The sequence below is a fragment of the Falco punctatus genome (genome assembly GCF_963210335.1).
Source record: "Falco punctatus genome assembly, chromosome: 1".
Lineage (NCBI taxonomy): Eukaryota > Metazoa > Chordata > Aves > Falconiformes > Falconidae > Falco > Falco punctatus.
Genome location: NC_137580.1, coordinates 70,438,388 through 70,464,854, shown reverse-complemented (window position 1 = coordinate 70,464,854; position 26,467 = coordinate 70,438,388). Strand labels below are relative to the sequence as shown.

Here is a 26,467-nt window from a genome sequence, read left to right as displayed (position 1 = left end):
ATCTCCACTTACAGTTTTGAATACAAATGGTTTGTGAAAACGTTCAGATGATTTGACTGTGTTGCCCTCCTACAAAATGTGATCGCTGCTGCTACGCTCTTAAAATGTTAAGCCTGCCTGTGCAGAGCCCAGTCACCTTTCCACCTGCACAGGTAGCTTTCAGAAGTTAAAAGTTACAATTCTGCTGAATTCCAACCTTGGACTCAGTACTTGCAAGTCAAACTCCAACTTTCTAGACTTTGCTGTTCTCCAACATCATAACTGGGAAGACATAGCAGAAGACAGAGAAGGACTGATGCCAATTAAAGATGGAAGTTATACAGTCTTTCTTTCTCATAACAGTTCAAAAATCACCTCTGTTTAAAAAAAAAAAATGAAAGGTAAGTGTGCTTGCAAGACTTATTTATAGTTTAGATCACTAAGAAATACTCCATGGTGATGTGATTTAACAGCCCAGTTATGCTCAGTTACTGTCACATTTAGCCCCTGAACCCAGCCTCAAAATTATTGCATTCTTAGTACATACAGACCAGAAACGGGTCAAAGAGCTAGACTGAGCTCTTACCACACTTAGAGCAACAGGACCACACCGTCATTTTAATCCTGCTGTACATGAAAGGAGGCACACTAAACTAAATGCATTTTGTACACTCAAAGAATTATCTCCCAAGACCTGCCTACAAAGCTTAATCCTGTATGTGTGTATTTAAATAAGATGCCCCCCTCAAGCTGGAAGTAGATGTATCTTGTCAACAGGTAGCTTTATTTCCCTCATTTCAAATATGCAACTTTTAGAGGATAGTTTAAGCACAAGCAAAACTGATACTGTGTGTGGCTTAGGGCTTCCTGCCCATGGGGCTTGGGACCCCCCCAGCCCGCCCCCCTTCCCACAGGCACACAGCACCTTGCTCCCCGTGCTGTTATGGCAGACATCACTGGGTGGCACTGTTAGACAATGTTTGTGTCCTTGTCCAGGTAAGCAATATCCTCCCTCTCCCCCAGCCTCTGCCAGTTTTTAACTGTTGGTAGTTCAGCCGTACAGGTTTCTCAAGGATGCTGTTGCAAGCAGCAGCAGCATTGCTCTCCGACATCCCTTTTCCCGCTACAACACACTCTGAAACAGCATTCCCTCCTCGTGGAAATGAAACCTGGTGCTTTGCAAAAAATCCAGAAAGTAGTTTTTTTCCTTGAATAATGTAGGTGTATAGTGTTGTATTTGCAAATCCTGAGATAGAAAATAGCTGCAGTAAAATTCCAACATCATTCCCTGTAACTATTTTTACTGTCAATGAAGTCACTGTCCTAACAATCCCAAAATCTGGTTTCAGAACGGTCACATGCACTAACACTGTTACAGAGGTGCTCCCAACCTTGCCCTGTCTGCAACCAAAGTCCAATTTTGCCCAACTAGAGAGAAAAATACTTAATGTGTATTGATGTGCTCTTTAAGGCACTGTCAACTACTAATTACTGAATATGACAAGATACTAAAACCAAAGCAAAACTCAATATAAAATAATAAACTTCTTAAACAGAGGTACGTTAGTGGCAATTTTTTTATCATTATTATTCTTCATTAGATTAATATTCTTTACAGATTAGTATATGCTCAGTGATATGCTCAAAACTGCAGAAAGATATTTATTGAAAGGTGGGAAGGTTACACCTGAGGGCCCAAAATGTGTGGGCTAGCAGTTAACAGAAATCTCACGCAGGTTCTTCACCTTCCAGCACAAACTGCAGAGTCAATATAATATTACAGGATGCAACATTACAGGATGTGGAAAATTGGAAGCCAGTGCCTTGACAATGACTATAGGACTTCAAATATAGCTATTACTTGACTAAAAGCAGTCTTGACTCACTTAAACACACAAAAAAATTTCAACTCTACAAATATGTCTTAGGGTCAGAATTTAGCTACTGTATTTCAGTAACACAGATGGTACATTGACACTTACGAATGCTATTTAAAAGCTTACTTAGTACTATTAAGTATTTGGATCCACATTGTACAATTCTGTAGCCATAATCAACAGCTCTGCAGAAAAAACATCCCTTTTCAAAGAAACAGGATGGGAAGAAGGAGGTAGAAAATTGATGTTAAGATATAATAATTTTACAGCTTATGGATTTTCAATGCTGCACTGCGTACAAGGAATTTGGAGTAGTCAAACACTGAATTCAGAGCCATAGAGACCTCATAACACAATGCCACTGTGAAGAGGGATATTAGGGATGTGAATGATGGGGGTGTGACAGCCTGGGTCACCCAAGGATTCCCCCACACCTCCCACAAATATATGTTTTGGATATCACACATGGCATTCAGCTTCCACAGAAGAAAGCGGCAGCTTCTGTGTGATTGAATGAGACAGAGCTGGTCAAAACTTCATTCTTTGCATCTTAAACCTTACAGGCTCAACTATTTTCTATTCCTGCATCTTACTTCTGGGGTTGAGACAAGTCACAGCCACTGGGAAGAAAAACCTAGGTGTAGCCACTCACTCACCATGTTTAACTGATCCTGAACCAGTAGTACATGGCCTGTCACACCTATCACAATGCCACTGGCTCCTGGCACCAGGAAGACTCAAGGCCATGGGGTATGGACCCATTGAGAACCCACTGCAAACAAATCCATCCTGAAGAATTATTCTGTAGCTGGCCACCTTCTGATGCTTAAAAGCAAGTTCTACTGCAGCTTTGTCTACATGGCTTTGGATGTTTCAGCATCTCTGCATTCAGGAGATCATACACACTGGAGTCATGGCAACCTGGGGCAGCAGAGGAATGCCAGCGTTAAGTTAACCCATAGCATGAACATTTTTTAGTTCATTCCCATGTTGTCAGGGCCTGGAAGCTAAACTGGAAAGTCAACCAAAATAAAGGAAGCAGTCCTACCAAACAAGCATCACATCTGAGCTGCTGCCTGTGACGTACTTCTCATCCACAAATTACGATCCTGAAATCCTAAGCAAATGTTTGTTTTAAAATAAGAGCAAAATGTGAACTTTCACACCAAAACAGACACGGCAATGAAAAACCAACCTTAATTCTCAGGTAAACTGACCGTTACTATCTGTTTTATTCTGTTTTTCCCCATCATCATTCAGTCCCCAACATCATGCTAAACAACAGAAGCAAAACCAAAACCCCCACACCATTAGTTTAATAACTGGGAAATCTAAATCCTCCTGTGTACTGTCTCCAACCCTGGGATTTACCCTTTAAATGGTCAGAAATTAACATGCCACATCAGGACTGAATTCGGAGGGGTCCAGAACAGCAGCTTGCACCTAAACACCAACATGAATCGCTTTCCATGACACAGTGTCTTCATTAAGTCAAGACACTACAAGCAGGCGTTGCCTTTAACGGGTATTGAAAATATTTAGCCCTCTTTCTTTTCCTTTTCTAATTGGCAGATATGTTTCTCTTCTGCCTTACATTAATATTGTTTTCAAGTTGATCAAACCCACAAAATTTCGACTCCACATAATTGTCATCAAGGACAAAAGGGCCCCTAGCAGAACTTTTTAATGAAGCAAAGACTTCAGATCTATTAGCATACACACATTCAGGTCTATTTTAAAAATAGAGACATTTACAGGGAGAGATCTTTGTTTAACCAGAAAGCAGTACTACCGCACATTCACAAGACCCAGCTAGGCAATGCCGGGCTTCGCACCAGTAAAAGCTGTGCTTTGGGCAGCTGCATTTGTCTCTTCTCTCTTTGCTTCTTTACCTCTTCTCACATAAACAAGATAAAAGCCTAACTGAAAATATTCTAAGAAGCTGCACTGTACGTGTCCATTATTCCCTTTATTTTAAGGTTGATGAAAACATCAGTTCTACGCAGAGAAAATGACTGGGCTGCACGTTATGACTAATGGCCCCAGCTGAGGACAGCACTCCAACATGCACTCAGCCCCAAGCACACACTCACAGCCCAGTGATATGAAGAGGAACTAATTGTTTTCCTTCCTCAGGATGGCTGCCAGTGAGAGTGCAAAGCATGCAATGTACATTTCCAATTTCACTTGACTTAAATGACCAGTATACAAACGGCAATAACAAAACTCCTGCTGATGTGCTTACCTGGTCCTTCTCCCTCCTTCCCACTCTAATTCTAAAACCAAGTAAATTAGGATCCCAGACTGACAGGTCGCTGCTAACATTTGATGGGAATTAATACATTCTCTGAAGCAGTTATAGCAAGGTAAGAAAGGAGAGTTAATCATGACTGGTAGTACAAGAGTCTGAACACACACTTCACCTTAAGCAACTAAATATTATTTTGAAGAGTTTAAAAAGGGATTAAGCAAAGTGAGTTTTTTATTCTGACATTTTAAAAATACATATATTTCAAAGGATATACAAGTCACTGTGTTAAGCAGTATAATCTACATAGTAAGTTTTCCTTCCTTCTACAACCTCCCCGACACTAGACACCTTCCTTTTACACAAGCTTAAACCATGCAGGCGTTTTGCAAACCGTGTCCCTTTCTTCTCTTGGGTACAGGCTTTTATTAAAAGCTCCAAACTGCTGCCAGTGTGCCGGCTTAAACACTGCCACTAATTACATGGAGGAGACAGAAGATTTCTTGTAGGGCAGATGGCCAGGGCAGGATCCCCATGGGGTGGCAGGGGCAGCCCAGTGTCCCCATCCCTCACAGGCACCAGGGCTGGCCACTGCTTTTCAACCAGGCTTGAGTAAGGAGGTCAGCTGTCACCTGCAACAGGGTTCAAGCTTCTCTCAGAAGAGCATGTTATCAGCAATATTTCAGGATCAGTTTTCAACAGCTGAAGCTGCAATCTTTTTTGCCAGTATTTTTCAGCCAAGAAATTGTACAGCTTCCCCCCTTGGTTTTGTAAGGGCAAGACAGGAGCAGGAGGAGCGATCCAGCTGCTGCGTGGACCACCTCTTCCCCTGACACACCTTTAGCTGTCTCCTTTGCAGACATGCACAAGAATCAAGATGCAAGAATAAGTCATTTTACAGCTAACAAATCAACATACCCAGTCCAGTATCTTCAAGTTGGCTAACACATTCTGACTACGAACACTTCTCCCTGCCCAGCTAAGCAAATCACTTCGTGCCTCAAAATAGAATTGAACTGAGGAGGGAAGCAGGGAGTCATACTTGCCATTTTAAGTAGCTTCCTGAATACCTCCATTTGATACATACCTATACTCTTCTGGTCCTGCCAGCCACAAAAAAGCCGTAACATCAATCATATCAATTAACAGTTTGTTTTCAGAAAGTACATCTCCCAAACTACTTCCTTTTCACATGAACTTTTCTGAAATGCAAAAGTCACTGGAGGTATATTTAAAAGAACTTGTTTCCTCTGCATTTTACTGGCCACTTTATTCCTTATCTGATTCACCATGACTAAAATCACTAGAGCAAGCACTACCTTGAACTTGAGTTTGCCGGACCACTGGGGGACAATGAAAGGGAAGGTGGGTTGCACTTCAAATATTCTGGCACTGAGGCAAGAGAAGTGGGGATACTGTTAGTCAAGTTTCAACAGCTCATCAGCTGCAACTCCAGCCCTGCCATACTGCAAATCAAAAATCCTTCTGGGGAGCCCGAGTGCTGCTTCTGCTACGTGGTCACTCACTCTCTGCTTATCTGTATTACCTGGGCTCAGGGCTGCAGGAAATGCAAGCCTCAAATGCAGAAAGCTGGATCCCATGCCACTTGGGTTTTTAGTATTATTCTTTTAAAAAAAAAGCACCCATGTCCACTCAAAATCCTTATCTGCAAGGTGGGACAAGAAGGTTTATCCTCCCTCCTCAGGTACTTGGAGTTTCCCAGATGATGAAGTCCATATGTAACTTGTCAAAAAATATTCTATTGCATACCATGAACAGGAGAAAATGCCAATTTCCCTTTTTCCCCCTTAGAAAGTATTTTTCCTCCTCATAAGAAAAAAATATAAGTGGCAAATAAGCTACCTATGTGCCTCATGTACATTCACTTCTCATGGTGACGCTATCTAATCATTGGATATGTAGAAGGAGGGATGATGAGTATCCAAGAGGTCTAAGAGACAATAAAATACATATCCCCCTTATCCCTACACGCCCTGAATGAAGACTCTGACATTCCATCCAATTTGTGTTCCACCAGTTGGAAGACAAGGAAATTGGAAATCTCTTCTCTCCTCTGCTGCAAAAAGCTTTTAAATTCCACTTGAAAAGAAATACAAAGCAATCTTCAGGACAGAAAAAGAGTGGGTGGACAGTTTAAAAATTCAAGACCAAGCCTGCAACAAGAGTTTTGAGACATTATTTCTTCAGGCAGTATGAAGTGGTGAGATACTACATCTCTGCACGTATTCTCTAGAAAAGGCATTTTGCAAGCTCTCTTATCTCATCTGTAGTAAAGGGTTTTCCCCTCCTTGCCATGCCAGCAGGAGACTGCTGTGCAGACAAGATGATGTCACCTCCAGGAATCACACACACACACCCCCCCCAAGCCCTGCCAGCTGAGTCCTCCCAGTAACAGAGATACTGGCTATAAATAGTTATCTGGGGAAAACAAGCCAGTTAAGGAATTCTAAGGAAAACAAGAAATAAGGAAGACTTTAAAAAAATATTTTAAAAGATACTGTTTCTTCACCTTTGGACATCTTAATGATATTGAAAATTCCCACGAAAAGGAAGGAACCACTGGGAGAACCTTTCTGCCACACAGTAACTCTATAAAGCTCATTATCCAAATTTGCCTCTGTTGCTAACACTATCCGAAAAGTGGAAAACAACATGAACATATACAAGGTTATTTTCATGTAAATGTGCTTCTGTCATATGAATCTGCTATTTAGAACAATCTCTGGCAAATACAGATATTGCATGCTAAGTAACATCACTCCATGCTTCACAACCTCGCAACACTGAAAGCTGTAGACTTCGAAAGCCTCGTTGTGGGGAGCGCTATATTGTTTTCCCAGCATTGCATACATTTCAAATGTTAGCTCTGGGTGCCATAAAGAGTATTTTGAAAGTTCTGTGGTAGTGTAGACATGGGGAAATTTCTCAAAATATGAAAAGCTTTAGTAATTCAGAAAGCCGAGAATACATGCTGCAGAGATTTATTTAGCCTACACAGAATTACGAGTTTAAAAGCCCTCCTATGCAGTTGCTTTTGTGACTACAAATTGTCATTGAATACGTGATGGTCAACACAGGACTGACAGTGCCACTAGCAAAGAAGTTCAGCAAACCTCTGTCAGGAGGTGCCTCAGATTTGTCTTACTTTAGGATGCACAAAGATGCACCAGCTGAAAACACAAAGCATGTCCTGGGTAAGTATTAAGTTTAAATCAGTATATTAAAGCATGTGGAATATTTAAGTAGTATACTGACATCCTGCAAGAAGTAGGAGGTACTGCCAGTATGTAAAATCCTATCAGACGAAAAATAACAAATGTCTTTCAACTAATACGGAAAGTGTTTGGAGCATTTTGTCAGAAGTGCTGGTGTGTGGAAACTGATGCTGAGCTCTGCCTAGGCTGGTCACAGAACACTAGTCTCAATTTAGTGCAAAAAGCCTGTGTCGGATACATGTAAAATACTTACAAAGCGTGAATTTACAACACTGAAAATTATTACTTCAGGTTTTCAGGCAAGTCAAGTCCCATTTCTGACACCACTTGATATTACACATGCCAAACCCCTTGATGAATACCTCCTGCACCTCATACAGTGACAGCAGAAAGTGCCACAGAGAAATAAGAAAACAGACAGCACAGAGAAAGCAAAATAACAAGCCAAATGAATTAATGAGTTAGTTTAAGAGCACAGTGTCAGGGTAGTAAAAATATCCTCTTTAGTGCTGTACCAAATAAAGGAAACAGCTGTCTAAATATTTGTGTTTTTCTGAAAAAACATTACTATACTACGGCAAACAGTGAAGCTAGTACTTTCATACACTGAAGAAAAAAGAACTGACCAGAAGCAGAGGGAACCCTAACAGTGATGTTAGCCAATTAACAAAGTTATTTTTGCTTGAGAAAAACTGCACGAGAAACTTCTGTAGATATTCTGTCAAGGAAGGAAATGGAATTAAAACAGACTAGGCTAATGCAAGCTGCTAAACAAAGGAGCTCAAGTGAAACCAGCATCGCTGCCAACAAAGTGCACTGAAAGAGCTCACTGGAAGATGACTGTCACTTTATCATTCAACCTGCAACTCAATGACCACCACAAAACAGATCTAGGAGCTACCTGAGAAAGTCTTTATGGTATTAATTTTACTCTGAGCAATAAGACGAGCTTCCAACGTAATCCTTGAACCAGCTGAAGAGGCAACCGCATCAAGCGTCGTACAAGATCCGCAGCTGAGATACAGAAACCCCAATAAAGAGAAAATGTAGGTATTAAGACTAGTCTTCTTTTCATACCAGAAGGCACGAAGTCTGAATACCACCAGGTGCAGCTGCCCAAAGAACAAGGTTTTCCAAATGAAATGCTCCCTTCTCCTCAAGAAGCACCTGAGTGACAAATTAATAGCAGCAGCCTGGAAATTACAGTGTGCTAAATTATAATAATCATCTTCTGTAAATCATCTGGAATGCGTGTCACTTCTGTACAGGGCATTTTAACTTGACTTCCCTGAGACTGATATAAGTGACCAATGTCCTCGATGTTGAAAGCCAATGTTTTGGTTTTGTATGTTTTCACTTGACCAAAATAAAATAATACAGAACGGCATGAATGTCATGCTTGTAGCACTTAGAAAATCAGGCCCTTTTAAAGCATCAAACTTACAGGAATATTGGAGTTTCAAAATTTTAGCCTCTGCAAGTTACACAATGAGAATTTAAAATTGCCAGTTTGCTCTTTGAATTATTATAAATATCACCATTTCACTTTTATGTACTTTCCTCCACCCTCAAGAATAAAATCATTTCACAGAAGGCTCAGATTAACCTCCCCCCTTCACTTACCAAAAAAAGCATTCTTCTCATTTAGCACCTAAATTAAAAGTGAGCTCAAAAGTCAATCTCCAGTAAAATCACGAACTAGAGCTCCAAAACTTCTATAAAAACTGTTAATCTCCTTTTCCCTGAAACTGCCTCATCCCTCTTCCTGCATGCAGGAGTTAAGACATTAATTTCAAAAGTAGCAAGCATATTTAAAAAGCAAAAAAGTAATTAGGATCTGTAATCAGAATTTTTTTTCTTCCCCCATGATGTTCAAGCATAACTAATTCTTTAATCTACAGCTTTGTTGTTTAAGGCTAGTGGGGGGTGGGGGGTGGGAAAAAAGAAAGGAAAAAACCCAAATCATGTCTTATTCATCAGTGCAAGCAACTCCTACTACAAGTCACAGCAAAAGGCAAGTAAACAATTTATCCAAGTCCATTGCTCTGTGCAGCAGGATAGATCTGGACAGGAAAAGAAAAACATTTTGACTCTAGTAACCACCTAATAATTCTCCAAATACAGTAGTTAATATAGTCAGGCTGGCTCAAAATCAGTAGTTCTACCAGAGGACTACATGCCCGAAACTCAGGTAGGCCAGTGCTGCAGAGACTCCCACGGCACTTCCCAACACGTTAGCTCAGGTACAAGAACCAATTTAGCCCTTGTATCAGAGACTTGTAGGCAAGTTACCCAGCTGAGAAGCCAACTTGCATTGACTCAGATGGTACACTAAAGCTCACTTTGTTATTTTACCTGCTTCTGAACCTGCTAAACTAAAGGCTTCTTAGGAATCTGAGACTTGTTTTAAAGTCACAAGCAAATCCTCACATATTCATTTTCCTAACTTTGAAATGCATCTTTAGATAAAACTGTAAAACATCCAAGAAATAATCACTTGGTACTATTTAAAGAACATGAAAACTATCCAATTGAAGTATTCACACGCACGCAGAGGGAATCCAGAAGTACATGCTGTACTCTTCAGAAATAAGAAGGGAAGCAATAAAGCTACAACTTGCTAACAGAACGTCAATTCATCACACCGCTGCGTGCAGCTTTACCAAAGCTAAAAAGACACAACCTGAAATCCCAGGACTAAAGAATCTGGACAATTAGAAAGAAGTAAAACAGCATTTTTTTTCCCTGGGTAAATTCAAAAGAATATAAATTAAGTATCACATTAGCTTACCAAACACAGTTCAGAGGGTACTGGAGAGAAAGTGAATGTAATCTTTGTATACAAGAGTATAAGTAAACATCAACATCATCTTAAAAGCAATATTATTAGTGTTAATACTTGGTAGATGAAAGATGCTGTCCTGAAAGAAGCTAGTATACAGAGAAAAGAAACCGAATGCGACAGATGTAAGGTTTCGGGCTCAACCAATTGCAGTCAGTCTTGAATTACACAAAGAACTGATCATTTTAACAGTGAATGACAGAAAACCAGAACTGAAAAAATAGCCCCTGGCAATCATCTAAGCCTGTTCTTCCCAACTTGTGAGGTGTAATGCACTGTTGAAGCACTGCAGAAAACAAGTGAGGCATGAAGACCCTTCCCCGTTCCATGAACCACATAACATAATGAGACAAGAATGTTTAATAGGAAAAATCGGGTATGGACTAGAAAAGCTGAAGCCCTGACTAACACCAGTCCCTGCCTCCAGGACAGACTCTGGTGCCTCCAGGCCGGTTCTACCACACACCACATAATTTCCCTGCAGAAGCATCCCAGGAAGCTACATGAACAGAACTAGATATCCCTGGTTACGTCAGTGCAGCTCTAAGGCTGAGGTGACAGGCTCTCAGTGAGGTTAACTTGCTGCTCTGTTGCTTTCAGAGTCCATCTACAATTTCCTTTCCTGTGCTAGGGGACGAAGGGGGTTACCTGCTTTGGCCAGCTTTTACTTGTGCAATTTTGCGATGGTGTCAATGTTGCATCTAACTCTTAAGTCTCTGGAGAATTTCTTTCAGCCTACAAAACATGTTTAGTACTAGAAAATTTCCATCCTGTGTAATCTAAAGCTCTACCACTGTAAATTAAAATAATTTATTTTAGCCTCAGAAATGAAAAATAGTTGATCTCCATCTTCTTTACACCACCTTTTCGTATCACTGAAGATTCAGGCGTTCCGCAACCTTTCTGTTTTCTAGCCTACAGAAACTCAAGGCCTTCAGATTTTCCCAAAAGGCTGAGTTTTTCAAACCTCATGCCCTAGCTTTGCTGGAGCCATTGAGACCCTGCCCCCTTTATCTACCGCATCCTTTTATAATAAGTCTACAGCAGAGGCTAAAAGTACAGTGCTGAACACAGAAGAATAATTACCTCCTCCACTATTTATCTGACATATTTCAGCACCTATACAGCCCCAACAAAATCTCAGTGCTATGCACAGCACCTCCAACAAATTCCGTTTGCAACTCACTGCAATTACTGGGCCCTTCCTGGCCAGCGTGCTGCCTAGCCCATTTATATTTGTGCATTTGATTTCTCCTAAGTATAACACTTCACAGTTGTCTTTATTAAATTTCACCTCATCGATTTCAAACCATTTTTCCAATTCATCATCTGAAATTCTAAATCTGTCCTTCTAACTGTTTATAATCCTTTCCTGCTTTGTCTTCCAAAAATGCTCAAATTACCCTCTTCAACAGTAACAAACGGTGATGAATACTGAGAGTATCAACTAGTAAACAACTTAAGCCAGCCTCCTCCAGGAATTAATAGTCTGACAGCAAACAACAGAGCCTAGCTCAATGTTTCAGCCTGATTTCTCAGTGGACTGCAGTGTTGCCTGTCATCATCCAGGCAATGGAAAGAAATTATTTCTTCAGCATCTGCTTTAATCAAGCTGATCTCATCTCATCACTGCAAACACTTCTTTCCTCACCAAGTTTGTTGATAGACTGTTAAATGCTAACATTTATTTTGGTGGTCAGGGTTTGAACAGGGCCAATTTTTATATGCATATACCTATTTACTGTCCTAAAAAACATTTCTCATTGCCAAAAGTATGTAATTAAGCAGGAAACACAAAGATACCTGGAAAAGAAGTCACTATTTAGGAATGGAACTAATTATATGAGCTGAAGACTCCTTGCCAAGTTCTCAGATGTAAGGCACTTCTCCCAAAACCATGTGCTAAATGGGAATTCACCCTTCCCGAGCAAATAGAAGACACAGGTAAAACTATAGTGTATGATCCATGTACTTCAAATAAAGTAGGAACACATCTAAGTAGATTAGAAGAATATTCACTTGACTGGGAAGCTATTTCATGTTTGTGAAGTTATACAAAAAAACAACTTACTCTAAGTCCCAAAATAGCAGCTACTCTTCAGCCAAAACACCATGTAAGCTTTGTAAACAGATGAAAATAATTTAATTAAAAGACCTACATCTTCAATTGGAATTACTGAACCTTAGAGAAAAGTCTATATAAACAAACTTCAGTTTAATCTATCAAAATTCTGTAGCATCAGCAGTCTACTGTAACATTATACAGATCGCTTCAGTAGGACAAATGCCAGCCTTTTCAAGAGCTACACATACCTTCCTGTTGCTCTGGTCTGCACACAAATACTCAGCTCTTCCTTCCAATGCCCATTATTGGTACCATTTCTTAATTCTACAACCCCCTAGATTTGCTTCTGGGTTTAAAACAAGACCATTATGAATAATATTCTTTCCCTTAACTCTACACATTACCTGGAAACTCTCATACTCTTCATCTCCTGCATGGAATGTACATGGGTGCCTCTTCTTCAATGAGGAGACTTCATGAGGAAGCCCAGCTGCAAATGCCTTCTACAGCCCACCTAGGATCCAGCACCTCCAGCCAGGGCAAGGTTGCACCCTGCCAAACACCACTCACAAGCTTCCTTGTGTTGGAAAATACAACAGAAGAGAACTGGGGAAAAGAAAAAAGATGCTAGATATCATCTCTCAGCCTGAGATAGAGTCATTGTGTAACTGAGACACATACGTGGGCCTGGGAAGCTGCCTTGATCCCACTGCTTTGGGGAGTTCCAGCACCATTCATCTCCTCCTTCTACCTCTCCTTCTACCTCACCACCAGACCTTCTCGACAGTTTTGGAGACTGCTCAACAAAAACGTTCCCAAAGGGAAACATCAACTTACAAGTCACACCATGCTTTCAACAGCTTTTATACAGTGTAGCTATTTTATAGTTTGAAGGAAAGCTTTGCATCTTTTTTCTTGTTTCATGCAAGAGTGACCAAGGGAGAACAGTAACATATCTGTAACACTCTAAAAGGAGGCAGAGGTTTATAATATTAAATCCTACTCCTTAGGGTATCAATTGAAACCTTGTTGTTTATTCATACAAAAAGAAAAGTGTAAATTTCCCAGGCTCAGTTCATACACGTTTTTTTTTTTTCAGTAAGTTACATGCCAAAAAGTACAAGGACCACCTACTACTAACTAAATAACTTAAGGTATTCCATACTGCATTTCCTTTAAAGTGAAATAAAATAAAGCAGTATTTGGTAACTCACAATATATTGCATCATAATGAAAGTAAGCTTCTTCATGAACACACTCAGGATTTCTTTGAAACGCAGAACTAATAAGCACAGTCATAAAAGTTGGCAAATTCCTTCAAAAGGATGTTTTGGGTCATGTGAATCTTGCCACTGACAAATTAAGCTCAAAACAAAATAATGATAAAACAGGAAACATGAATACCATCCTCCTTTTCAATGGTATCTATTCCTTTTCACTATGCTTCTGTTAAACAAGGTTTGCAGGTCCATTTTCAAAGAAAGGGGGGAAAAAATAAATCTAACAGCAGCACGCTTCCAGTTGAAATATTTTTCTACTTTCAGTTTTTTGGAACTTCAGTTTAATTAACAAGTAGTCATCTCAGCAATTGCAAAAATTGCAAGAGCACTGCTTCTTCTTGTTGTCAAGCACTAGTCAGAATTGCATGAATTATTCAGGTTTTATTGAGCATATTGAGCATAGTAAAGGTGAGATATCCCAAATGAAATGCAAACCCCACCTTCTGGATCAAGCCATGTTTTTCATTCATTACATGCTTCATGCCAAGGCTCCCTCAGGCTGCCACTATCAGAGCCTGGTCTTTACACCCCACTTGTGAAATGCACATAGTAAAAATTTATTGAGCAGAAGGCTTTCACAAATCTGAAACGAATAATACCCAAAACTGCTCTGAGAGCAGGTTAGCATCTGCATTAATTTAAGGCCAAAAGGCCAAACATCCATCAAATTGGATACCTGGAAATACCCTCAAGAGCACTAAAAGCCTTCTGCTGTGCTGCCAGCAGGGCCATACACCACTGTCACCATCCTGCTCCGTTCCTGCAGGTACAGCCTTCAGCCTGACTCCCCCTAGCATAAATACCAAAGGCAAGACACACCTAACCTTACACTGCTGATGGCCAGCACGCTATGCTACACTGCATGCGAGCAAAAACTCTGCCTCCCTTACTTTTGCTTCCATACTGCAATTAAAGTTGCATAGCCACAGCTCAAAAAGACATGGGGCCATGTACTAAGAGACATGGTCTAGTTTCAACTCTGTGACCTGGGCAAGTATCTCCATATTTAAAAGAAAAATGAATGAGGAAACCTACTGAGGCACCATCCACACCCAGGTGTGGGAAAAGGCTCTGCCTTTTGACTCCATGAGCACAAAATGATTATCTGGCCAGGTACCAGAGCGCACACTGATCTCCAGAGAAGGGTGGGAGATACCTGGGAGCAGTTCAGCAGTGCTCAACAGCTGACACGATGTGCCAGGAGGAGCTTCCCACCCCACCGCAGTACTGGCAGGGAGTGCTGGGACACAGAGGAACGCAGCCACCACGCTGTGCCTGCCGTGCATTCTCCAGCCTTTCAGGAGTTTTGCACTTTTCATGCTAGTCTGGAAGATTATAAAATATCATATATTTAGCTGATGTTACATTAGCCTGGGATAATTATATTGTTTCCATTTTGCTGTTAGTACTGGATCTTTAAACAACAAGAGAAATAAGCAAAAGAGTAAGACAGGCATTTTATCCATCACATTCACGTCTTTTAAGCATTAGCAATCAACTCTCTAATTGTCTCTATATACAGTATCAAAAAAACCCACCTAACATGTTACAAGAGGAAACCTAGCAGATTTTAAAATATTATATGAAATGTATTCATACTGCACCTGTACACATACAAGTATCGTCATTATTTTTTCTGGACTCCAAGGGAAGGAAACTCAGTGGCTGAAAACAGAAGCTATGAGAAGTTGTCCAAGCATTGTAATGCCAGCAGAAAACAGTGTTGGTCATCTGTTTTGTGATTAGCTAAATATTATAAGTGCAAGAACCAAAAATGATGAGTTCTATAGTTTCCCTTGCTCTATTTCCAACATACTAATTACATATAGACTCTGTATTTAAAAAAATGTCAATTCTAGTGAGGCACAAAACATTAGGCCTAATTTAACTTTTGTTCAGCCTACATTCTTTGGGTCCCAAAGAAGAGAGATGGATACAAAAAAGCTCAACCTGGAAGCCCAGGTCTATATCCCCCCACTCTTTAACCTCTAGGTCAAAATGTTCGGAATCACAGAACATTTCTACGAACAACAGGACTAAATCCTTCACCCCTCAATGAGCAGGAAAGCCTTCCCAAAGGAAGGTGGAAGTCACCACGAAAGGTCCACAGGCAATGGTCTGTCCAGTGGCTCAGCTTTTTCCACTACTAACAAAGAACAGCACTGGGGTTTCCAACTGGGGGAAATTCAGCTGACCATGGGCAGTGGCAGGGTTGCCACTGGCTTCTAAATAATCAGTAGAAGAAGCATGTCTGATTAATTCAATTTTGCAGCCCTTTGAGCAATGCTAGGGGCACTGCAGCTGCTTGTCTTAAGACATCAGATTAAAAAAAAACCACCATAAAACCTCACATGCTCCTGCCCACAAATATGGATTTGAATCTATTTCCAGAGGCCTCGTTCTCGCTGCTGCATTCATAAACAGTATGGATCATTTTTTAAAGTCACAAGAGCCTATTCTCTGCACACAGCTGGAGAAAAGTTCTGCTAGAACAACACTGGTAAGGAGATTTGCAAGGAAACTTCCCTACCCAAGGACAAACGTTCCTGTGCAAGCACAGCTCTGCATCACTTCAGGACCTTCCAGCACTGGGGAGAGATTTCTGTATGAATAAACAACATAAAGAATATTGGATATAAAAGGCAAATTCAGATTACAGCAATTCTATTTACTCTTTCATTTATTTTAGAAAGCGCTTGTGACTTCCCTCTTACACTTCATCTTTGGAGAATCTCATAGCTGATGCACTGTGCTTGGTCATTTAAAAAGCTGAAGTGTTCAACCCAATGAAACCTTTGAAAGAACTTACTGAAGTTTTTCAAATACACAAAAGCCACTAAAGAGGGACAAGTAAATCCACAGCTATACTTTATGAACTCCAGATGTGATGTCAGATGTTCTGCAAAACAGTCTTATGATTCTTCATTTTAGAATAGTATTTAACAGTAACTTTAATTGGTTATTGTGACTTTTGCCTTGCATCACAGATGAATGCTGTACGTTTTAGTGATCAGCTAATAAGCTTTTTCATGCTGGAAAGGAAAAAGTAGGATCAGAAGGACTCTGTAGAAAGAAGAAAGAAAGCTGAAAGAAAACATTTAAACTGGCACAGAGGCTTTGAAGAATCCTACAACATACAGAGGACCACAGGCCCTTCCCACCCTTAGGTGAGAAGTTCCCTGATATGCCTGATGTTACAGCGATCATGGCAACAGCACCAGAAATGCTGAAGCTGCTCTGTCTGGATGGTGGATGACTACAGAAGGAAGCAGGCCATCAGCAGCATCTCCTCCTCATGTGGAGGGCAACAGTAACCAAGACATCCTCAACAAGCAGAAGCGACTGGTATTGAATAATTCAGAAACCCTGGGTAGTCACCCAGCATCCCCTCCAGAAGGATAGGTGGCAGCAAAATCATGTTTTAAACAGACTTTTTTACAAATTATAAAGTCAAAAGGTTCTCCCAGGTCAAGCAAAGCAAGCAAAGTAAGATTTCAGAGATGTTCCTAGCGTTTTATACCACAAGAGGATGACAAAGTTTAAAAAGAACTGTAACTTTTATATTAATCACCAAGATATCATAAGCTGAACAAGACCTGCCAACACTTATAAAAAACATAACATCATTAAGTTACTGAACAAGTGCTCTGTACTTGGCTTTAGGCAAGACCCAGAGAAAACAGGTCATCCTCTAGCTTTTACTAGAAGATGTCAAGGGTTGTACCTCCCTCACAGCCAAGACACCATGCCTCTTCATTACCCTTCCAGCTGACCATGGAGCAGCAAACGAGATGTCAGCAGGAAAAAGCCTTTTGACCCATCCCCACTTCTACAAAATGACAAGATAACAAGCTTCAGTCTCTTGCAGATATTTGCAAAAGCACCACACAGTTCTTCTACTCAGTCTGAGGCGATGCTGAAACTTCTACAATTTCTAGTAACAAGTTCTGTAAAACACCAGTTTATATAATTCAGGGGGGGGTGGGGGTAGGAAACAACCAACTAACATTTTAAGAACAAAAAACTAAGGAAGAGAAATCTTGGTATTTCAATTTGAGTTTAAGATTCCCAATATATTTAATTAGCCCGCCTCAAGACCACCCATACATGATTTTGTGACTTATTTGAGAACTTACCGTCACAGACAAGTAAACTCTGGCTAGCCTCTTGAACTAATTTAAAATTAAATACTTTATTTTCATAGAAGAACTTAGTCAAGATCATTTACCACCAGCCATTTAGAGAAACTGTTTAGATTAACAGAGATAAGGCAAACAGTATTTACCAGTCCTTAAGTGAATTTCCTCAGCCTTCTATAAACCATTATGTTTATCTGATATATTAAGACAGTACCAACTGCTGATACAGGGAGCACCACAGCTGACTCACATGCTATGCATTATAAGGAACAGGCTCTTCAGCCACACTGCAAACCAACATTAGCAAAAAAAAAAAAAAAAAAAAAAAGGGCTGCATTTTGCCGCTTTAATAAGCTGGCTCAGTAAGAAGCCTGTGAACTGAAAAGACTCAACTGGAAGCTTGTTGCCTTTCCCTGAAGAGGCTTTCTTGCAACAGGTGAGCTGCTGAGCCTGTGCTAAGCCATCCTACCCAGCAAATGCTCCACAAGCCCAGCAGCCAGACGCATTTCTTGCACAGAAATCCATCTACCTGATAGCTTTTGTTGGGTATCACATTAGTTGAGTTGAAGACAAAACATAGTCTCCATACAGCTGAAGCAAATACTTCTAATTTTATTAGACAAGGCTGAAGACAGTGGTCCATTTCCACCCCTGACCAGTCCAGTACACAGAGGTTTAGGAGCTCTGGTATGAAATACTGAAAAAATTCTACATGACTAGGAATGATTTAGACAAATATCCCCTTCAGCATACTTCCATTTAATTGTGAGTTTAGATGGAAAGTCGGTTTATATATAAAAATAACTGCAATTTAGAAGTGACATATATGGGGAATCTCATCCTAAAACTACACAACCTGCCTTTCTCACTTTTGTATAGAAACGGCCTCAGAAGGACAAGACTCCTGACAGCCCGCCTGAGCTAGAACACTGTTACAAGAATATAATTTGTTCCTCCTTTCTACTGACCAAAGCAGTCTCCCATAGAATATTTCATCTGACTTTCTGTACGTGCTAGAATTAGGTATTTTTTCCAAAAGCCTTCTGGCACCAGATCTCAAAGAACGCCAACCTGTCAACACACTTCGTTTTCATCGTCTTTTGGATCATGTCACAAATCAACACAGTTCGGTTAAAAATTAAAAAAAAAAAAAAAAAAAAATAGAGAAAAAAGGGGAAAAAAAAGAAAAATAAGAGGTAAGGGATAAAAGTGGAAGTAAAGTTAAAATGGGACAGGGTTTCTTCCCCAGATACCACCACCTTGCAAGTCAGCATCCCTAACCCACAGCATGAGCCATTCTGCAGACAGGACAAATACTTGTGGTCCTTCCTTTCATTAAATGCACAAATTAGAAGCCATTATGAACAGCAATGTCCATTTTAGATTGAATTGCAAAACTACTTTTTTAATTGCTGCAAGGTAAAAACATAAAAAAATATTTCTTAGCTGCCCTCCCTAATGATGTAAATTTATTATGCTTTCAATTTTTAAGAACACTTTCTCCCTCTGAAAAGCTGAGAGCAATATGTTCTCTATACACAGCTCTTCCGTGAATTTCACAGATTTTCTTGGGGGAGAAAAATCACCACAGAAGATTTAGATTTTATAGAATAATAACTTTGCCTTAGGACAGTATGTATTAGAGAAAATAAGGCCTTTTCTTTCTAAAATATTAAGAGGCTTTTCAGAGGTTATTTGTCTTAATTCATCACTGCTATATAAAAACAAATTACTGCAAACTATACTGGTATCCAACTAGTTTTCAAGGGTCATGATAATCTTTACTTGGCTGAGTGCCCAAGAACATCCTCAAGGTCTGAGGATACACCAGAGTGATGCACATACTGTTCTAAGATACAAGAAAGCTTTTGAAAAGTTAAGTGACCGCACACCTGAGTTGTCCAAATGAGACATTTTGGCCTTTAACATTTACATCCCAGAGCCACAAAGACCCTGGATTTTGACAAAATTAGATAAGAGAGAGGAATAAAAAAAAAAAAAACAAATGTGCTGTGAAAGCAACAGACTCTTAAAATACACTGTAAACCTTTAAATATTGTGCTGTGAACAGCTCAACTACTTTCTATCCATAACAATTCAAGTGAAGTTATTAAAAGATAGCAAATATTCCAGTAAAAAAATGAGACTGAAATAAGAAGCTGTGACTTCTCTGGAGAAAGATATTTGCTACTGAAAAGTTAAGGACAACTTACTGTATTTCAAGTCCAAGCTTCACAGTAATAATTCATATTCTCATTTAAAGATTAATTCTTGCTTTTGTTCTGGGATCCCAGCTGTAGAGAGAAGGATCATTTTTGGGTTTGTATTTTAAGGTTTTAAAAACAATTTCTGGTAGATTACTGTAAGAAAAATAAACATCCATATCGGATTACATTCTGCACAAGAGGAAATTAAAAGTGATGTGTGGCAAGTCTTCCTGGCTGTTTTACAAGGCATAGGAGTGAACAAAACTGAAAGGGAAGCAAAAGGAATACCACTGACCTCACTGCACTTTCCTCCTGGGAGAACTAGCGGGCTTGCTTCCACTATTCTTCAAGAAAACCTTGAGGTAGTTTATGTACATCAACATAAAGGAGACAACTTTTGGGGGAGGGGACTGGACTTCTAAAAAAAAGCCTGCAAAATGGAAAATCCTCAAACAGACCTGAAAAAAAAACAACCCACTGTTAAAACCTGTCAGGGAAGACAGACTGCACAGCCCGGCACTGCAGGCCAGGTGAGTCAGCCAGGCACAAACAGAGACGCCCTCAGCTCTGAAGAAAGACAAAAGCTACATGGCCACATATGCAGGCATGATTTGTTCCTACCACAACTTCTTTTCACTACTTGTTCTTACATCATCCTTCTTGCCAAAGAACCTGAACCAAATTAAACAACAATGCGAGTTTTGAACAATTTGCTTTTCCACAGAGGCGCACAAGCAAGCAAGCAAAAAAAAAAAAAAAAAAAAGAAAAAAAAAAAGACAGACCTTCACTTAGGTAGGAGTTATATCAAATCACCTAGATTTTAAACGGACAATGGACAGCATGAGAATATGAAAGCTTACAGATAAACTCATTTTACACAGGTGCATGGAGCGTAAGATCTAGGACCAGCCTTCATCCCAGTGGAAAAAGAGGGACTTACCCCACAATTTCAGCCTAGCAATAAAGCAAAATCCATATCCTCTTGCTGTGGGTATTTCTCTTGTGCCAGAGGAGTAAAACCATTTACAAAAGCCTCATTTTGGAGCTCTAGGTTCCAGCACAAAGATTCTATGAGACCCCCAGGAAGGAGCAATCCAAGAGGGAAGGTTTTTGCCTATCTCTGGGTGGGCATGTTCTTAAACACTGCCTCCTCCGGGGCAGCCAACAGACACCTGGCAATCCAGTTACAGGAGAACAACATCTACTAGGGCCACCATATCCTCTCCAACTTCATGCCCTCGACTCAACCCAAAACACGTCCAGTTTAAAGTATGAGATTCAAATAAATGAGTCTATAGTCTGGGTTTAGAAGATTTTATGTGAACTTTGCCTGTCAGACAGGAAATATCATAGCTGTAATGGTTTTGGGCTACCATCACTGGAGTGACTATCAGGGTCTGAAAGAAGTAGAAGTTGCTTCCAGAAAGCACTGGCCTTTCCAACCAAGGATGGCACCAACTGTTCACAGCTTTTGCATACAATCAAAAAGAAACATATCAGACTGCAGATTCTTGCCCTGAAATTCCTCTGCATCTCGTACCTACTGAAAGTAACATGGTTGGGCAGTTCTTCATGTGTTGGTCCCAGCCATTTGAGGTGGCCTTCCAAACACAGAGGCCTTTCCAGCAAAACCTTTCCAGGTTTTACCTCCCTGATGTTCAATTCCATTTGCTAGACCCATGAAAAGGCTGAGTCACTTGACAGACAATCCCCTGATCAAGAATTTGGCAGCTTCAGTAGATGCTTAAGAGTCTGGTTTTGGCCTATGAAAAGCTTCAAACTTTGCATGGCTGCTCCTTCCTCCTACTTATTTCACTAGGATACTTTCTAAGCATCTCCGTGGCAAACCTCAGATGGGAGATAAGTTTTTATTTTATTCATTTTTGCCAAACACCTTAAGTTAAAACAACAAGAATAGGAGACAAACTAGAACATAAACTTGAAAGGCAAAAATACATAAGGCAGCTACATTGTGTGTGTATATATATATATAAGTAGTCCTACAGTAATCACAGTATTGTAAATATTTCAAGTACCCTGATTATAGAAGTTGACAACATGCATTCCAGTCATCACAATTTTCTTGGTACAGAAGAAGGGTATGACATTAGACAGGCCATGTTAACACAGGTTTTATGGCAGCTATGTCACCAAAGGAAAAAAACATCCTCTTTTTCATGAGGAGTCCGAATTTGCATATAAAGAGAAAAAAAAAAAAGTCAGGTACAGATGCATACATTTCTCTAAGGTGTGTGCTGATTATTTTATTTTTTAAAAAATAATTGAAACCATTCATTTGGGTTAACTCAGGAACAAATTTATTCATTTTCAGGAAGATTTAGCAACATGGGACCTAAGATTTTTCTAAGGTGAAAAAAGACAAAAAGTTTTTTAAAGCATCAAAAAATTGAGCCAGTACATAGCACAAAACACGCTAGTACCTCTGTAAGACCTACCTGGCCACACAACTACCCACAGTTATTTACCCATCTAAATGGGAAGTTAAAAGCTGAAGAGGGAATTGCTGGGGTTTCAAGTAGAAAGCTTTTAAGACTTCCCTTTTGTTTATACACTGGTTCTGGTTTGAATACCGCCCCTTCTGCTGCAACACCAGTGAAATCAGAAACAGGTACACATACACGGACTAAGGATGCTGTTCTATCCAGAACAAACCAGTAGCATACCTGGTATTTACCGTTCAACAGCAAACATCCAAACTCTTTCTATTTTCAGTTTTGAAGTAAAGGTTGGAAGCACCCGTTGGTCTCAGCAAGAGGTTTGTAGGGTATTACAGTCCTGCCATGTACAAGCACGTCACCTAGATGGACCTGTTCGCTTCTGGCAGTTTCTTTCAAGAGAAACCAGCCCCCCTGATGGAGACTTCTAGAAACATGAATAAATAACTAACCTCCTTAGCCCATTTATCGTATTGGGCACTCCTCACTCGTGAAGGCTACTACCAAATAAGATTTCTCCTTCAAATTACATAAATGTGAAGTTTACACTAAATAGCACAATTCAAGTGGAGTGTTCCAGGGCAAGCTAGTACAAAAGCCACTTACTTTAATTCAAAAGTGCAAAAGTAGGGCCCTCCCAGGTTTGTGGAAAATATTTACATTGTTAGTAGTATGGTAGCAAAGCAGGCAGAAGGCATAAGGACAAGCTTCAACACAGATGCTGATGCAGAAAAGGAAAGGTAATTTAAACTTCACTTGTGTTATCCCCTAGCTGAGCACATCCTGACTGCTGTTGTGTACTGCACCACAAATAAGTTTAGCCTGTTACTTTTGCAGCCTCCTACAGCATGGAAAGTTTCAGAGCTAACCCAGCCTGCTCTTCCCTAGGTCCCTACTACCCTGAAACTCTCAGAAGGCTGACCTTACCTAAAATATATCTGACAAAGCTTGGCAGATACGCATCAAGAAATTTGATGTTGCATGTCCAGAAGGTGAAAACAAACAAAAGCATTACTTTCAACAAGGACTCCAGCAAAGAAACAGTTGCCATGTATTATTCCTGTGTTTACAGATTACTGTTTATAAAAGCTCTATTAGGCTTTGTAAAGAAAATACAGCTTTTCTAAAAGACCGATTCTCAGAAGGAAAAAGGAACACTTTGAAAGGAATGTTTTTCACCAAAATAATCCATGGTACTGGATTAGCATAAACTCAGGTGAAGGTAACCTCTGCAGTTAAAAATACAGAGTGAAAGGATTTTGTAGCATTCCCTAGCTAGACAGGACATCTGATCTCACCAGCTCTTCAAGTTCACTCAGCTGCTCTGCACATTAGAAAAAGTGTTATTACTGCCAACAGTTATCTTTGAAAAAAGATGAAACCTGCATTTTTGAAACTAAAAAATGCTTCTTCTAAACCTTTAGGGAGGCAGTCAAAATTCTTGCCCCTGCATAGCATGGGAAGAATTCACTGCCCTCACACAGCCCTCTATTTTCTGGGAATCATCACAGAACCAGGGTTTAGTTTTGCCAGTTTTGTTATATTAAGACTTCGAGCAAAAATTTTAGAAGCCTTGTGAAACCATGGTAATTTGTTAATATTTGGTGATAAAATTACTAATTGGAAGCAGCGTGCATCATCAGTTCAGACAAATCAGTCAGCTTTTAATCTTGCCCAATATATCAGAGCATCAGGATACAGCAGATTCAACAATAAATCCCAGCATCATATATCTTCCCTCACAAATAAAGACATGTTTGAATAGCTATAGAGTAACTTTTCCTCTATGGCCACTCTGAAGACGTTTTTTCACCAATATAATCCATAGAAATAATTCCCTCTGGTGACTTATTTGTGACTATGGCAGGTGTCCACTTTACTGAAACAAGCCTTCTCTTTGCATGGCCTGTACCTGTGCAGGAGAAGATGGCATAATCATCAGAGCCACTTCAGAAGAAATGCCCTGCAGCATGGCTAGAAGAGATATTCCTGGAATAGTCATTCATGCTTCAGGGAGGTGAAGATGCGCTATTAACAGCACCTGGAGGTTGCTGGGCTTTCTCATCTGCTCTTCATTTCCATCTATTCAAAGCACCTCTTCAGCTCCTTTGGCGTGTTTAGTTGCCAGGGTCATACTTCCAGGTCATGATATCTACATTCAACTGTTCTCTTTCCTTTTTTTAAGCATCTTTGAGGCAACTCTTCAGCACTACTTGCCTTTTTGCAAGCAGAAGTTCTCCAGAACAAGGGATCTTTTGACATACGCTTTTCTAATTACAAATAATTAGGTCAAGGATTTATTAGGTGCACTAGTAAGTCCCCTTCCCAGTTGTTGTTCAGTGTGTTGCAAAGACAGTACATGGATTTAAGCTTCTTTCATAGGTATGTATGTTGCCCCAGGTTTTTATTATACAGTATGATCTATGAGCACCAAGGCAATTCAGACTTTTAAATTACAGTATATGTCTATCATTTTCCTCAAATGTATCTCATCAACTGAGCAACCCCGGAAGCTGCATTTTCACTACCAAAAAAATCATCTCCATTACCCAGATTAATTATCTATGAAGGTGATCCTACCTAGAGAACTTACTGAAGTTTCTGGTGTGGTAGGCTCTAAGTTTTCTGAAGCAGCCAGCACATTTTTGCCACAGTCAAACTCTTCCAAATACTTGTTTACTTCCTGTCACCCACATCAAGAGATCCCCTTATCACAGGTTTGATTTTATTTTCACATGTGCAATATTTAGGTATTTCCTAGTCAGCCTCACAGGGCAACATGCATCTTCCGAGGGAAACGAAAAAGCACAAGAAAGCAGCAGAGAAAAAAATATGCCAGAGAGTATTGGAGCTGAAAGGCGATTGCCATCACCCTCAGTTTTAATTGTCATGCCACTATGGAAAAATCAGATTAAGCAAGGACTAGTAAAAGATAACCACTTCCATCCAGTAATTAGAGAAGGGACCTTTCTGATGGTCATGTCAGAAGCATTAGTAATAAGTATGAAAGATTTACATAAAAGCATTTTTCCATTTTTCTTACAGCTGCTCAAAGCAAGTACAGTGGGCATACTATCTGTCCCTGCTTTCAAGGTACACCAAACTCCAGAGCTGTATGTGCTCGGGAGATTCTGCAAATTGTCAAGAGTGATCTGTGCAAATGTTTTGCCAGGAACACTACCAGCTACATATGAATGCTTCAGTTCAAAAAATATGAATAATTTCCCAATACAATATATCTTGCTGCTATATCAAAATAAGTATTTTCAATATATCTTCAAAATAAGATCCTCATAAGTACACAAAGCATTCTTCCTGTAGAATACCTTGTTAGCAGACAATCTTTCATTTTTGAAGGGAGATTTCTGTATTTCATGTTTGGTCAACAGGTCTGTGAATTGAAAACCACATTTTAATTAACCACTTAAGAATTCAGCAGATGATCACAGAATGGTCGAGGTTGGAAGGGGACCTTTGGAGGCCATCAGGTCCAACACCCCTGGTCAGGCAGGGTCACCTATAGCTGCTCAGGGCCACCTCCAGATGGCTTTTGAATATCTCCAAGCATGGAGACTCCACAATCTCCCTGGGCAACCTGTGTCAGTGTTGAAAACTCACTGTGAGAACTGTCAGTTTGAGCCCATCACCTCTTGCCCTGTCATGGGGTACTACTGAGAAGAGCCTTCCTCCCCCTTCTTCATTTCCTCCCAGATGGATGAGATCCCCCTGAGCCTTGTCTTCTCCTGGCTGAAGAGCCCCAGCGTGCTCAGCCTCCCCTCAGGTGAAAGATGCTCCAGTCCCATCGTCATCTTTGTGGCCCTGCACTGAACTCATTTGGGGGGCTGAGCAGGGTGGGTGGGGAAGAGTCTAATGCACATTCAGAAGTCATTGCCATTGAATTATAACCACAAAGGTAAGTGCAGAGTAACTTTCTGACTCACAGTACTTTCAAGATTAGCCTAAGTTATACAAACAATATCCTGCAGTGATGTATTGTCTGTGCCAACAGGATACAAGATGTGAGGTCAATACTGCACAAAAAATTCATGCATATTTAAGACTTTCATTAATGGAAGTGATAATCCCTCATCTTCTATGTGGGACATAAACAGTATTTGCATGTGAGGTAGGTGTCAC

At 40.1% G+C, this 26,467-nt stretch overlaps 1 protein-coding gene and 1 long non-coding RNA gene across 2 annotated transcripts in view; both read right to left on the bottom strand.

The window, feature by feature from the left end:
* The window catches only part of PPP3CA (protein phosphatase 3 catalytic subunit alpha), a 194,251-nt gene that overhangs the window by 156,228 nt on the left and 11,556 nt on the right, over positions 1-26,467 (bottom strand). The window lies entirely within an intron of this gene.
* The window catches only part of LOC308055107, a 30,152-nt gene that overhangs the window by 2,640 nt on the left and 1,045 nt on the right, over positions 1-26,467 (bottom strand). The window contains exon 2 of the long non-coding RNA XR_013924335.1: positions 1-26,467. This exon is cut by the window's left edge and continues 2,640 nt beyond it. This is a non-coding gene — a long non-coding RNA (uncharacterized lncRNA).